The sequence below is a fragment of the Bos javanicus genome, chromosome 27 (assembly GCF_032452875.1).
Source record: "Bos javanicus breed banteng chromosome 27, ARS-OSU_banteng_1.0, whole genome shotgun sequence".
NCBI lineage: Eukaryota > Metazoa > Chordata > Mammalia > Artiodactyla > Bovidae > Bos > Bos javanicus.
In genome coordinates, this window is record NC_083894.1 from 17,050,807 (window position 1) to 17,064,415 (window position 13,609).

Sequence of the window (13,609 nt, forward strand, 5' to 3'; positions counted from 1 at the left end):
CTCAGATCGTCTCTTTCTTAACAAAGTGGAACATAAAGAACTCAGATTTTCCAAAGAAAATTAAAGAGTGGTAGATAAGGTCCTTATACATAATTTCTAATATATATTTATGCTCACTCTACAGCCTGCACTGTGCCAAATTCTTTGCCTACATCATCTCATTTTATCTTCAGAGCCATCCCATGAGGTAAAGACAATTAGCATGACCATTTTCTGAGGAGAGGACTAAAGTTTGGAGGGTTTTAGTTCCTTAATGTCATAGAATTTTGTCAGGTCCAAAATTCATACCTGGACATTTTGACTCTGAAGCTAAAGCCTTTAATTACTATTCTATATTGCCTCCCAGACAAAAATCAGCCTTAACTTTCAGCTTATTTTCAGCGGAAGATGAGAATCTTCTTGAGAACACAGTTTGATAATGAGAGCCCAGAAAGAAGCCTAAGACTTCACACCCAATTCCGACGTGTGGGTCTTTGCCGCACACCTAGCAGTTCCTTGACACCAACCGGGTGTCCTACAAATTCAACTCAATTGTGACACCATCTGTACCAGCCAATGGTGTTGAAGCTCCAGGTCGAGGGCTCAGTCCTACAAGGCTGCCCTTCACTCCAGATGTCCATGGCAAATCCAAGTCGTCACCTGCACTTCTGATCGATGGGCTACAGATGGGAAGTTCCAACAACCTCCTCACTGGCTTCAATTAATTTGTTAGAGGAGCTCATGGAACCCAGAGAATCATCTTACCTACCAGATGACAGATAATAAATAACTCAGGAACAGCCAAACTAAAGACATACATAGAGCAAGTGTGGAAAAAGGCACGGAGCTCCTGTCCTCTCTGCAACAGCATCACTGCCCCCAAACCTCCATGCCTTCCCCGACCCAAGAGTCCACCAAACTCCAACTATCTTTTTAAGGAGGCTTCATTTTTGCAGACAGGATTGATTAAATTATTGGCCATTGCTGATCAGCTCAACCTCCAGCCCCTCTCCTCTCTCTGGGAATTCAGGGGATGAGACTGAAAGTTCCAACCTTCCAGTCACAAGACTGGTCTCTTGGAAACCAGCTCCCATCCTTAGAGTATCCAGTCACCTCACGTCCATAACAAAGGTTATCTTTACTGCTGTTGACACTGGAATTTTCAAAGGTTTTAAGAGCTCTGTGCCAGAAACTAAGACTAAATATGCATTTTTTTTTTTTTTACTATAAATCACAATATCACAAAGCCCTGTGAACAAAGGAAAGAACTTTTCCTCTTAAAGATGAGGGGCAGCTGTAGACACTTGGCATCCCCCCTTTCCCCAGCACATAGTCCTAAATGTCTGCTCACTCGGGGAGTAGACTCTCCTGGGGAAAGGAGACACCCCTCACTGAGCTAGATGATCTCCTGGTATAGATGTATGCTCTAGCTTGTTCATTTCTTTTCATCTTTAACTCTATGGGGACAACTTAGACTGTTTTATAAACTTCCCAGATCTTTGGCATTCTCAAGCAATCTCTGTGTGCTTCCCAGAGTTGATGTGGTATGTTTTTGGGGATCTTTTGAAACAAAGAACCTGGCAAAAGCAAATGCTATTCAAGCATTAGCTTTTATATTCTATCAAATATGGGGTCTAAGTCTCAGAAGGTCTGCACTAGATTTTCAAATATGGCCTATGAGAAGTATTTCTTAAAATGAGATTTCACAGATACATGCTTTACTATTTGAATGGCTTAAATATGGATCATGATAACATCCCAGTGTGATCACGTGCTTTGTGTAACAGCTCCTGGGATGACCTAAGTGGAAATATTTTATGTAAGAATTACCAATCTCCCTTGATTTCTGAGGGGTTACATCTCAGAAATCCATCATAAATTGAAAATAATCCTTCAATTGAAAATGCATTTAATACACTTAACCCACTGAAAGTGGGAAGATTGCCTTAGAAGGAAATGGCAACCCACTTCAGTATTCTTGCCTGGGAAATCCCATGGACAGAGGAGCCCAGTGGGCTACAGTCCACAGGATCACAAAAGAGTCAGACACAACTTAGTGACTAACCAACAACAAACCTACTGAACATCATGGCTTAGCTTCGCCTACTTCAAACGTACTCAGAACACTTGCATTAGCCTACAGTTGGGCATAATTACCTAACACAAAGCCTATTTTGCAGTAAAATATTGAATGTCTCCTGTAATGTACATTTGGAGTGAACGTGGAAAACAATGGTTTTAAGGGTACTGGTTGTTCACCCTCGTGATGGTGGGTCCCTGGGAGCTGCAGCTGCCGCTGCCCAGGATCACAAGAGAGGATTGCACCCGGTATCACTCGCTGGCCTGAGAAAAGATCAAAATTCAGAATTCAAGGTATTGCTTTCACAATGTCGTAAAGTGGAAAAATCATAAATCAAACCAATGTAAGTTGGATCCCATCACACTCTTGTTCTGCCAAATGAAGTAACAGGAACTTTATCCACTCTACTAGGACATAAATTAACTCTAAAAAAGTAACAGGAATTTTGCAGTGTGCCAGTGCTGCCTGGAGGTGCACATGTAGGAAGGAGAACTTTGGAATGGGAGACCAGGGAAAGGAAGAGGGATTCCTCCGTAAGATGGCAGGCTTCCTGGACCCCTGGAGGGGCATGGGCAATGAAAGTTCCTTTAGCAGAGAAAGGTGGCTACATCTCTAGGAAAAGTAACCTGCTATTTTTTCTAAATATTCTCCATAAAACACATGCAGAAACACACTTGCTTTGCGTTGCTGGAACTTTGGGGAATTCAGACAGGAGGCAGGACTCCTTGCGTGCAGGCTGTGATCCACAGCACAGTGAGTAGACCACCAGGGCTGAGTGGGGCAATAGTCACGGCCCAGGAGAGGGTGGAAAGGAAGGTCTCAGGCAGGTGAGTGAAAGCAATCCTATTTTCAAGTCCTAGAGGAAGACAATCCACCAAGGAGTGAGAGAAAGACTGTGCCTGTGGAGGGTGGAATTTTGAGTTACTTCACTTGGGTATTAAAAGGAAGCCCTCTCTGATCCACACAGATGACCTCACTCAATCATGTCTCTGTTGCTTCCTAGTAACCGCTGCTAATCCATCCTATAAACAGCCCTTTTCCATTGTTCACTGGCAAACATAGACCACAACCGCTGGTTACCCTGGAGGTGATGTCTTTCCCTGTCTTACCTGGGAAGAGTCTGCTGCACTTAGGTCTCTGCTCAGAGCATCTTCACTCTTCAGTGTCACCAGCAGTGATTTTATAGATAGCCTTAGCTGTTTGGGGTAGAAAGATGCGGCCTTCAGGCTGTGGATAACCAGAAAGGTTTTTATCTCTGTTGCTTGCTGTGGCACACTGACAAACTCCCCCACCTTCATCTTTACTTAGAGACCAATGACTTATTCCTCTTGTTTGCCACTATATCCCCCTTCAGCAGTGCTTGGGCATATGGTAAATGCTCAGTCAATACTTAGAAGTTCATGAATGAGTAAACACTCCATGGCATCAATTTCCTCATTTTCCGGCTTGTGATTGCATTCCTAAAATATTCTCATTTGAGAACGTGCTCAAATTGAGCCTCTGTTGTTTAGTCACTAAGTGGTGTCCAATTCTTTGTGACGCCATAGACTGCAGCAGGCTAGGCTCCTCTGTTCTCTCTCAGAGTTTGCTTAAATTCATGTTCATTGAGTCAGTGATGCTATCTAACCATCCATCCTCTGTCATCCCCTTTTCCTTTTGCCTTCCGTTTTCCCAGCATCAGGGTCTCTTCTAGTGAGTCAGCTCTTCACATCAGGTGGCCAAAGTATTGGGGCTTCAGCTTCAGCATCAGTCCTTCTAATGAATATTCAGGGTTGATTTCCTTTAGGATTGACTAGTTTGATCTCCTTGCAGTCCAAGGGACTCTCAAGAGTCTTCTCCAACACCATAATTCAAAAGCATCAATTTTTCAGTGCTCAGCCTTCTTTATGGTCCAACTCTCACATCCATATATGACTACTGGAAAAACCATAGCTTTTACTATATGGGCCTTTGTTGGCAAAATGAGACAAATTGTTAAAAATAAATATTATTCACAAAAGAATAAAATTCAAAAAACTGAGCAAGATGATCATGCAGTGGATAGATGAAGGTTTTGAAAACATATATCACATATAGTTCTGTTTTCTCTTTCTTGAAGAAAAGTTTGTTAACCAAAAACAAAAACTTACTCCTAGAGTAGATAAAGCTGGACTAGGAAATACATTTTTCACAAGCTTATGGTGTGGTTTTATGATGAGTATGGTCAATAATTAATCAAAGACCTGACATTATTTAGTAGTAGACAGAGAGTGGTTTCTGTCTCTTCCTGGTCCAGAAAGTTCTTCCACATGTTTCCCTTCTATTTTTTAAGAACTTGTTTTGACTCCCAGTGATCAATAAAAATTCAACTTGAATATACACAGTAACAATGATGTCACTGTGTTTCTTCCTTTCTATTTTGGCCTTGCTTTTGACCAAATAATTTGGCCTTGCTTTGGACCACGTTACTCAGTAAGTTAAATGATGACAACCCAAAAACAATTTGTTTAAACGGCTCCTGAATCATAACAAGCACAAACAAAAACAGGGAAATAAATTTGGAAAGCTTGAGGAGTTTTCTCTCAGATTCAGTGCATCAGTTTGCCTTTCTATTTGGAGACGCTGTGCTGTGCTTAGTCGCTCAGTCGTGTCCGACTCTTTGTGACCCCATGGACTGTAGCCCGCCAGGGGCCTCTGTCTATGTGGGTCCTCCAGGCAAGAATACTGGAGTGGGCTGCCATGCTCTCATCCAGGGGATCTTCCCAACCCTGGGATCAAACCCAGGTCTCCCACATTGCAGGCAGATTCTTTACCATCTGAGCCACCAGGGAGACACTGGTTTATGTGAAAACTCAATTATCACAATTATTAGGAATTGACGTTTCATAGCTGAATGGATGGCTCATTCCATAATAATGAATGTATAAGCAGAGAGAATAAAAATTGAGCAGACTTCTCACTTTAAGATATAATCTTGTCAGCTGAGGGTTTCAGGGAAGCATTCCTCTTCACTCCTTATTATATAGTGACTATGCTATTTACATAACAACTCTCTTCCCTGGTTCCTTAAACTTCAGGCACTGCTTACAGTTGTCAGGATCTTGAAACTAAGTCAACAATATCAATGCTTAAGAGTATTTAACTCACTAAATGACTTTACTAAAATTAATTAATTTGTAAAAAGGCGATGCTTTGTATTTAGAAAAAGGTAGTTTTCTAATTAAATATGAAACAATTTGAAGCCCATATATGGACAATAAAAGATTTGTGAAGTCTTTTTGTAAAAGACACATTGAGATTTCTTTGTATGATATTAAGTTTTTCCTGAATAAACAAAAAACCTTTCTTGATATGTAAGTCAAACGAAATACCTTAATACATTTTTTAACTTCAAGGCCGGACATACATGTTAACTACATTTTTTAATGCTTGAAGTGATAAGCAAGCAAAAGTAAATGAGTGATCTTAGAATATATTTTATTCCATTAAAATAGTAGAATATGAGATTTTTTATAAATCACAATAATGTACAAACTTTTATTTATTTGAGCTAAAAGGCAATACTTTGAGTAAGAGGAAAAAAGTAAATTTCCCTGCATTATAAGGGTGTTTGGAGCCCTTTTAACTAATTTTGTGAGTTAACGGACCATAGTATTTTTTTTGAGGCATCAAGTGAATTTAGGTGATGAATTACTTTCAAGCAGTACAAAAAGTTCTAATACCTAAGTGACTTTTTGAATGATTCTAATACAGCAGAAATAAAATTGATACTCTGTGAGAAACGTCTAGTCCTTGCTTTGTATACATTTCTTATAATTTCTTTTTACTGATTGTTACAATCCCAACTAAAATCCGGTGGCTTCCAGTTGGGGCTTCCCAGGTGGGGCTACAGGTAAAAAACCCGCCTGCCAATGCAGGAGATGTAAGAGATGCAGGTTTGATCCCTAGGTGGGGAAGATCCCTTGGAGAAGGGAATGACAACCCACTCTAGTATACTTGCCTAGAGAATCCCATGGACAGAGGAGCCTGACAGGCTACAGTCCATAGGGTCACAAAGAGCTGAACATGGCTGAAGTGACTTAGAATAGCTTCCAGTTGGTTTAGGGTTAGGATGAGCAACTGTCATGGTTTTAGCACTAAATATCCTATGTCCAAGGACGTTTTCAGTGCCAAATAAATGCACATGGTTGGAAATAGGGTTTTTATTGGACATCTTATGCTGGCCTCAGAGGCATTCAACTTTATGCCTCTTGAGCTATGGGCTTGGCATGGTCAACTTACTGACACCTTTTCTTCCTGCATACCATCGTTTCCCTTACACAAACCATCTCTCATATGCTTTGGAATTCTTTGTGTAACCCAAATTCCTCAGTGTGGTACCCTACTCAGGAAGCAATCTGTGTCTAGTAAAAGCCCTATTTCCAACAGTCACATCAAAACCTACTCTTTGTTGTAGGAACTCAGTCTCTGTGACACTGAGTTGACAAACGGACAAATAAAACTGTGCTAGCTAAAGATACTATTCTGTTAATACTGTTCACAGGGTTCTTGTGGCAAGGATGCCATTCCCTCCTCCAGTGGACCATGTGTGGAAAAGGCAAAAAGATATGACACCAGAAGATGAGCACCACCACCCCTCCCAAGTTGGAAGGTGTCCAATATGCTACTGGATAAGAGCCGAGGGCAATTATTAATAGCTCCAGAAAGAATGAAGAGGCTGGGTCAAAGTGGAAATGATGCTCAGTTGTAGATGTGTCTGATGATGAAAGTAAAGTCTGATGCTGTAAAGAACAATACTGCATAGGAACCTGGAGTGTTAGGTCCATGAATCAAGATAATTTGGACGTGGTCAAGTAGAAGATGGCAAGAGTGAACACCAACATCTTAGCAATCAGTGAACTAAAATAGACGGGAATGGGCAAATTTAATTCAGATGACCATTGTATCTCCTACTGTGGGCAAGAATCCCTTAGAAGAAATGAATTAGCCCTCATAGTCAACAAAAGAGTCTGAAATGCAGTACTTGGGTGCAATCTTAAAAAAGAAAGAATGATCTCAGTTCGTATCCAAGGCAAACCATTCAACATCACAGCAATCCACTCCTGTGCCCCAACCACTGATGTCAAATAAGCTGAAGTTGAATGATTTTATGAGGACCTGCAAGACCTTCTAGAACTCACACCAAAAAAAGATGTCCTTTTTGTCACAGGGTATTGGAATGCAAAAGTAGGAAGTCAAGAGATACATGGAGTAACAGACGAGTTTGGACTTGGAGTAGAAAATGAAGCAGGACAAAGGCTAACCCAGAGAACGCACTGGTCATAGCAAACACTCTCTTCCAACAACACAAGAGACAACTCTACACTTGGACATCACCAAATGGTCAATACCAAAATTAGATTGATTATATTCTTCTTTGCAGTCATAGATGGAAAAGCTCTATACAGTCAGCAGAACTAGACCGAGACCCATCAGCTTCTTATTGCAAAATTCAGGCTTAATGTGGAAGAAAGTGGGAAAACCACTAGGGTATTCAGGTATGATCTAAATCAAGTCCACTGATTATCAGTGGAGGTGATGAATAGATTCCAGGGATTAGATCTAGTAGATAGACTGTCTGAAGAACTATGGACAGAGATTTGTAACGCTGTACAGGAGGCAGTGAACACAACCATCCCACAGAGAAGGAAATGCGAGAAGGGAAAGTGGTTGTCTGAGGAGGCTTTACAAATAGCTGAGGAAAGAAGAGAAGTGGAAAGCATGGGAGAAAGTGAAAGGTATACCCAACTGAATGCAGAGTTACAGAGAATAGCAAGGAGAGGTCAGAAGGCCTTCTTCAGGGAATGATGCAAAGAAGTAGAGGAAAACAACAGAATGGGAAAGACTAGAGATCTCTTCAAGAAAAGTCATCAAAGGAACATTTCATGGAAGGATGGACATGATAAATGATACACATGGTAAGGACCTAACAGAGCAGGAAGAGATTAAGAAGAGGTGGCAAGAATAAACAGAAGAACTATACAAAAGAAGTCTTAATGACCAGGATAACCATGATGGTATGGTCACTCCCCCAGAGCCAGACACCCTGGACTGTGAAGTCAATGGACCTTAGGAAGCATTACTATGAACAAAACTAGTGGAGGTGACAACATTCCAGCTGAGCTATTTAAAATCCTCCAAGATGATGCTGTTAAAGTGCTGTTCTCAATATGTCAGCAAATCTGGAAAACTCAGCAGTGGCCACAGGACTGGAAAAGGTCAGTTTTTAATTCCGATCCCAAAGAAGGGCAGTGCCAAAGAATTTTCAAACTACTGGACAATTGTGCTCATTTCACATGCTAGTAAGGTTATGCTCAAAATCCTTCAAGCTAGGCTTCAGCAGTATGTGCACCAAGAACTTCTAGATGTACAAGCTAGATTTAGAAAAGGGAGAGAAACTAGGTTGTCATGGGGGAGCTGACCTTCAAAGTCAGTCCCTTTGCTGGATCTTTGCGGGTTGCAAAGTCTGTTGTAGGTCCTGAACTCTCACAGCAGTGTGAGAACGTCTTTGGTGTAATTGTTCTCCAGTTTGTGTGTCGCCTGCCCAGTGGCTCTACAGTGGGGCTAATGGACAGTAAAAAAGGCTGAGTGCCAAAGAAGTGATCCCAAAAACTGTGGTTTGGACTAGACTCTTGAGAGTCCCCTAGACAGCAAGGAGATCAAACCAGTCCATCCTAAAGGAAATCAACCCTGAATATTCATTGGAAGGACTGATGTTGAAGCTGATGCTCCAATACTTTGACCACCTGATGCGAAGAGCTGACACTGGAAAAGACCCTGATGTTGGGAAAGACTGAAGGCAGGAGAAGAAGGGGACAACAGAGGATGAGATGGTTGGATGGCATCACTGACTCAATGGACATGAGTTTGAGCCAGCTCTGGGAGATGGTGAAGGACAGGGAAGCCTGGCGTGCTGCAGTTCATGGGATCGCAAAGAGACACAACTGAGTGACTAAACAACAAGAACAACAAAGAGAAACTAGAGACTGAATTGTCAACATTCATTGGATCATTGGGAAAGCAAGGCAATTCCAGAAAAATGTCTAACTCTGCTTCATTGACTAGGCGAAAGCCTTTGACTGTGTGGATCACAAGGAATTGTGGAAAATTCTTAAAGAGATGGGAATACCAGATCATCTTACCCGTCTCCTGAGAAATCTGTATGCAGGTCAAAAAGCAACAGAATCTTACATGGAACAACTGACTGGTTCAAAACTGGGAAAGGAGTACGATAAGGTTGTTTATTGTCACCCTGTTTATTTAACTTATACGCAGAGTACACAACGCAAAATGCCGGGCTGGATCAATCACTAGCTGGAATCAAGACTGCCAGGAGAAATAACAAAGTTTAGTATGCAGATGATACCATTCTAACGGCAGAAAGTGAAGAGGAACTAAAGAGGCTTTAGATGAAGGTACAAGAAGAGAGTGAAAAGGCTGGCTTAAAACTTTTATATATATCAAAGATCATGGCATTCAGTGCCATCACTTCATAGAAAATAGATGAGGAACAAGTGAAAAGAGTCGCAATTTTATTTTCTTGGGTTCCAAAATCATGGAAGATGGTGACTGCGACTGTAAAATTAAAAGACGTCTGCTCCTTGGAAGAAAGGCTGTGACAAACCTGGTGGTGGTTTAGCCGCTCAGTCACAGTCAACTCTTGTGACCCCGTGGACTGTAGCCCACCAGGTTCCTCTATTCATGGGATTTTCCAGGCAAAAATACTGGAGTGGGTTGCCATTTCCTTCTCCAGGGGATCTTCCTGACCCAGGAATCGAACCCAGGTCTCCTGCATTGCAGGCAGATTCTTTACCGACTGAGCTATGAGGGAATCCCATGACAAACGTAGACAGCATATTAAAAAGCAAAGCCATCATTTTGCCAACAAAGGTCTATATAGTCAAATCTATGGTTTTTCCAGTAGTTATGTACGGATGTGAGAGCTGGACCATAAAGAAGGCTGAGTGTCAAAGAACTGATGCTTCCAAACTGCAGTGCTGGAGAAGACTCTTTAGAGTCCCTTGGACAACAGGGAGATCAAACCAGTCAATCCTAAAGGAAATTAATCCTGAATACTCAATGGAAGGGCTGGTGCTAAAAATAAAGCTCCAATACTTTGGCCACCTGATGCAAAGAGCCGACTCAATGGAATAGACCCTGATGCTGGGAAAGATCGAAGGCAAAAAGAGAAGAGGGCGGCAGAGGATGAGATGGTTAGATAGCATCACTGACTAAATGGACATGAATTTGAGCAAATTCTAGGAGACAGTGAAGGACAAGAAGTCTGGCCTGCTATAGTCCATGGAGTTACAGAGTTAGACATGACTTAGTGACTGAACAACAATACTTTTGACTGGATGTAGAGAAATAATGGATTGTTTTGGATTGTGGTTATTAATTCTCTTAATCACCTGGACTTTGCATATCGTGTTAAGGTTGCTATGTGACCCTAGAGCAGAATACATTGTCTCCCTAGTCAAACTACATTAATGTAGACATATTTCCCTTTTTCATCATCATATATTAGAAAAAATACATTTAAAATAGGTAACAGGGGAGAGTATTTCAAGTTTTGAGCCTGAGCTCAGTTCCCCCCAAAATTCAGATGTGTTTGGTCATGGACAGGAAGCAGAAAAAAAACCCCACAGTAGCAGGAGAGTTTCTAAGTGCACAAGTCAGGTCCTAAGTCAGTGAGTCAAGGTGAGAGATCTCACTTCGGTGGTTTCCTTGCTCCACTTTTTCCCTGCCCTACCTACATCACAGACTTGTGTTTAGCCCTTAAGAGGTGAGGTAGCCACAGAATGTATGAAAAAGCAAGTTCACTACAGCTCTGTGCACCCTTCCAAGTTCAGGGCACCCATCCAGGGAGAGCAACACCATGCTGCACAACCAGATGTGGTCCAGGGCTTGCATCAGGTAAAACTGTAGCTTGTGGTCAAGGAAACCACGAGGCCAATGCCTGGAAAAGACGGGACTCCTGAGTGGTGAGGGACATCAGCCATACCCTACACAAGTGAGGACAAGCCATTCTGTTTGCCATTCACACAATCCCTGAAGGAGACACACTTGGCTACTTTGGCTTCTTTCTGAGTTTTGTTACAGACTCGAGATATAAGCATCATTGAGGAATGATTTTGTAACTATTTAACTATTACAATTGTTTATGGGGATATTTTTACTCTCATTAGTTGTGTGACCTGTGAAAACACAGGTGATAATTATATAATACAGTGTATATGTCATATATATGTGTGTATTCAATTTACCCAGTCTTCTGATTACATATGTGACTATATACATTTATATCTCTATATCTCTATCTCTACTTATCTGTATTTATTCTACCTGGTCTTCTGACTGCTACTGCTAAGTAGCTTCAGTCGTGTCCGACTCTGTGCGACCCCATAGACGGCAGCCCACCAGGCTCCCCCATCCCTGGGATCCTCCAGGCAAGAACACTGGAGTGGGTTGCCATTTCCTTCTCCAATGCATGAAAGTGAAAAGTGAAAGTGAAGTCGCTCAGTCGTGCCCGACTCTTAGCGACCCCATGGACTGCAGCCCACCAGGCTCCTCCATCCATGGGATTTTCCAGGCAAGAGTACTGGAGTGGGGTGCCATTACCTTCTCCAATGCATGACAGTGAAAAGTGAAAATGACATCGCTCAGTCATGTCCGACCTTCAGTGACCCCATGGACTGCAGCCTTCAAGGCTCCTCCATCCATGGGATTTTCCAGGCAAGAGTACTGGAGTGGGGTGCCATTGCCTTCTCTGGTCTTCTGACTAGGGGAGCTTAATCCATAGAAACTATTGTTGGCATTACAGTGCTGTTCAGAAGGGGACTGTAAAGTTGAAAAGTAACTCTGTATTTATAATACAGAGAAATGCTTCATGTGTTAAGAAAGAAGCAAACAAAAGTCATCAAACATCAAAAACCTCCAAAATATTATCCTCCACACACTGTTAATTTCTGTTACATTATACTTTCATTGTTCAATTTAATTGGGTATTTAATCACTCTTAAATTCTAAAATTAGTTATATATTAAACTCCTTTGGGGGGAAATTTGAAGGACTAGCAGAAAATTAAAATAAAATCTTCAAAGGAATCAGCCCTCTAATCCATTTTAGATTTTAGTGAACTTGGAGAAGACACTCTTTTTCATGCCAACTGGAACTGAGGAACTCAGATGATCTACATTCACACAAAAATGAATATTCACTTTTTACTTCTGATGGTCTTCAGAAACAGACCCGCAACTATGTAGATATATGAGAGTTACTTGGGGATAATAACATGCTAATGCTATCAAATATAAAGTCTTTACCACATTCAAAATCCCAGTCAACTTTCTTTTATGTGTTCCTCTGAGCAAGGATTTCATTGAAATAGGACGAGACAAGATTATAGCTGCCTTTTAACAGCCGACTCTGCTCCACCTTCATCAAGCGTTCTGCTTATTCCTGATAACTCGTTCTCTTTGATATGGTTCGCACATTGATTTTGTGTGACATTCCCCCCGCCCCTCCTTGCGACCCCCTCAGGAATTTTCTCAGGTAGAGATGGAAATTTGGTGCCTTCCCTGGTGACTCAGATAGTAAAGAATCTGCCTGCAGCGCAGGAGCCCTGAGTTCGATCCCTGGGTTGGGAAGATCCCCTGGAGGAGGGCATGGGAACCCACTCCAGTATGCTTGCCTGGAGGGCATGAACAGAGGACTCTGGCGGGCTACAGTCCATGGGGTTGAAAAGAGTTGGACACGACCGAGCAACAAAGCACAGCATAGACACGGAAACAAGGGAAAGAGTGACAGGCTTTCTTTTCTTGGGCTCCAAAAGCACTGCAGATGGTGACTGCAGCCGTGAAATTAAAAGACGCTCGCTCCCTGGAAGAAAAGCTATGACAAACATGGACAGCGTATTAAAAAGCAGAGACATTACTTTGCCAACAAAGGTCCATCTAGTCAAACATTACTTTGCTGACAAAGGTCCGTATAGTCAAAGCTGTGGTTTTGCCAGTAGTCATGTACGAATGTGAGAGTTGGACTATAAAAAAAGCTGAGTGCTGAAGAACTGATGCTTTTCAACTGCGATGTTGGAGAAGACACTTGAGAGTTCTTTGGACTGTAAGGAGATCAAAGTAGTCACTCCTAAAAGAAATCAGTCCTGAATATTCACTGGAAGTGAGAATACTCATTGGAGCTGAAGCTCCAATGATTTGGCCACCTGATGTGAAGAACTGACTCACTGGAAAAGACCTTGATGCTGGGAAAGATTGAAGGCAGGAGGAGAAGGGGACGATAGAGGATGAGATGGTTGGATAGAATCACTGACTTGATGGACATGAATTTGAGCAAGCTCCAGGAATTGATGATGGACAGGGAGGCCTGACGTGCTGCAGTCCCTGGGGTTGCAGAGTCAGACATGGCTGAACAACTGAACTGACTGAAGAGATGCTGTTTATGTTATCATAAATGTCAAGGGTCATTCCCTGAGGCTATCTACCAATAAGCACATATTACAGAAGGCGGGAGCCA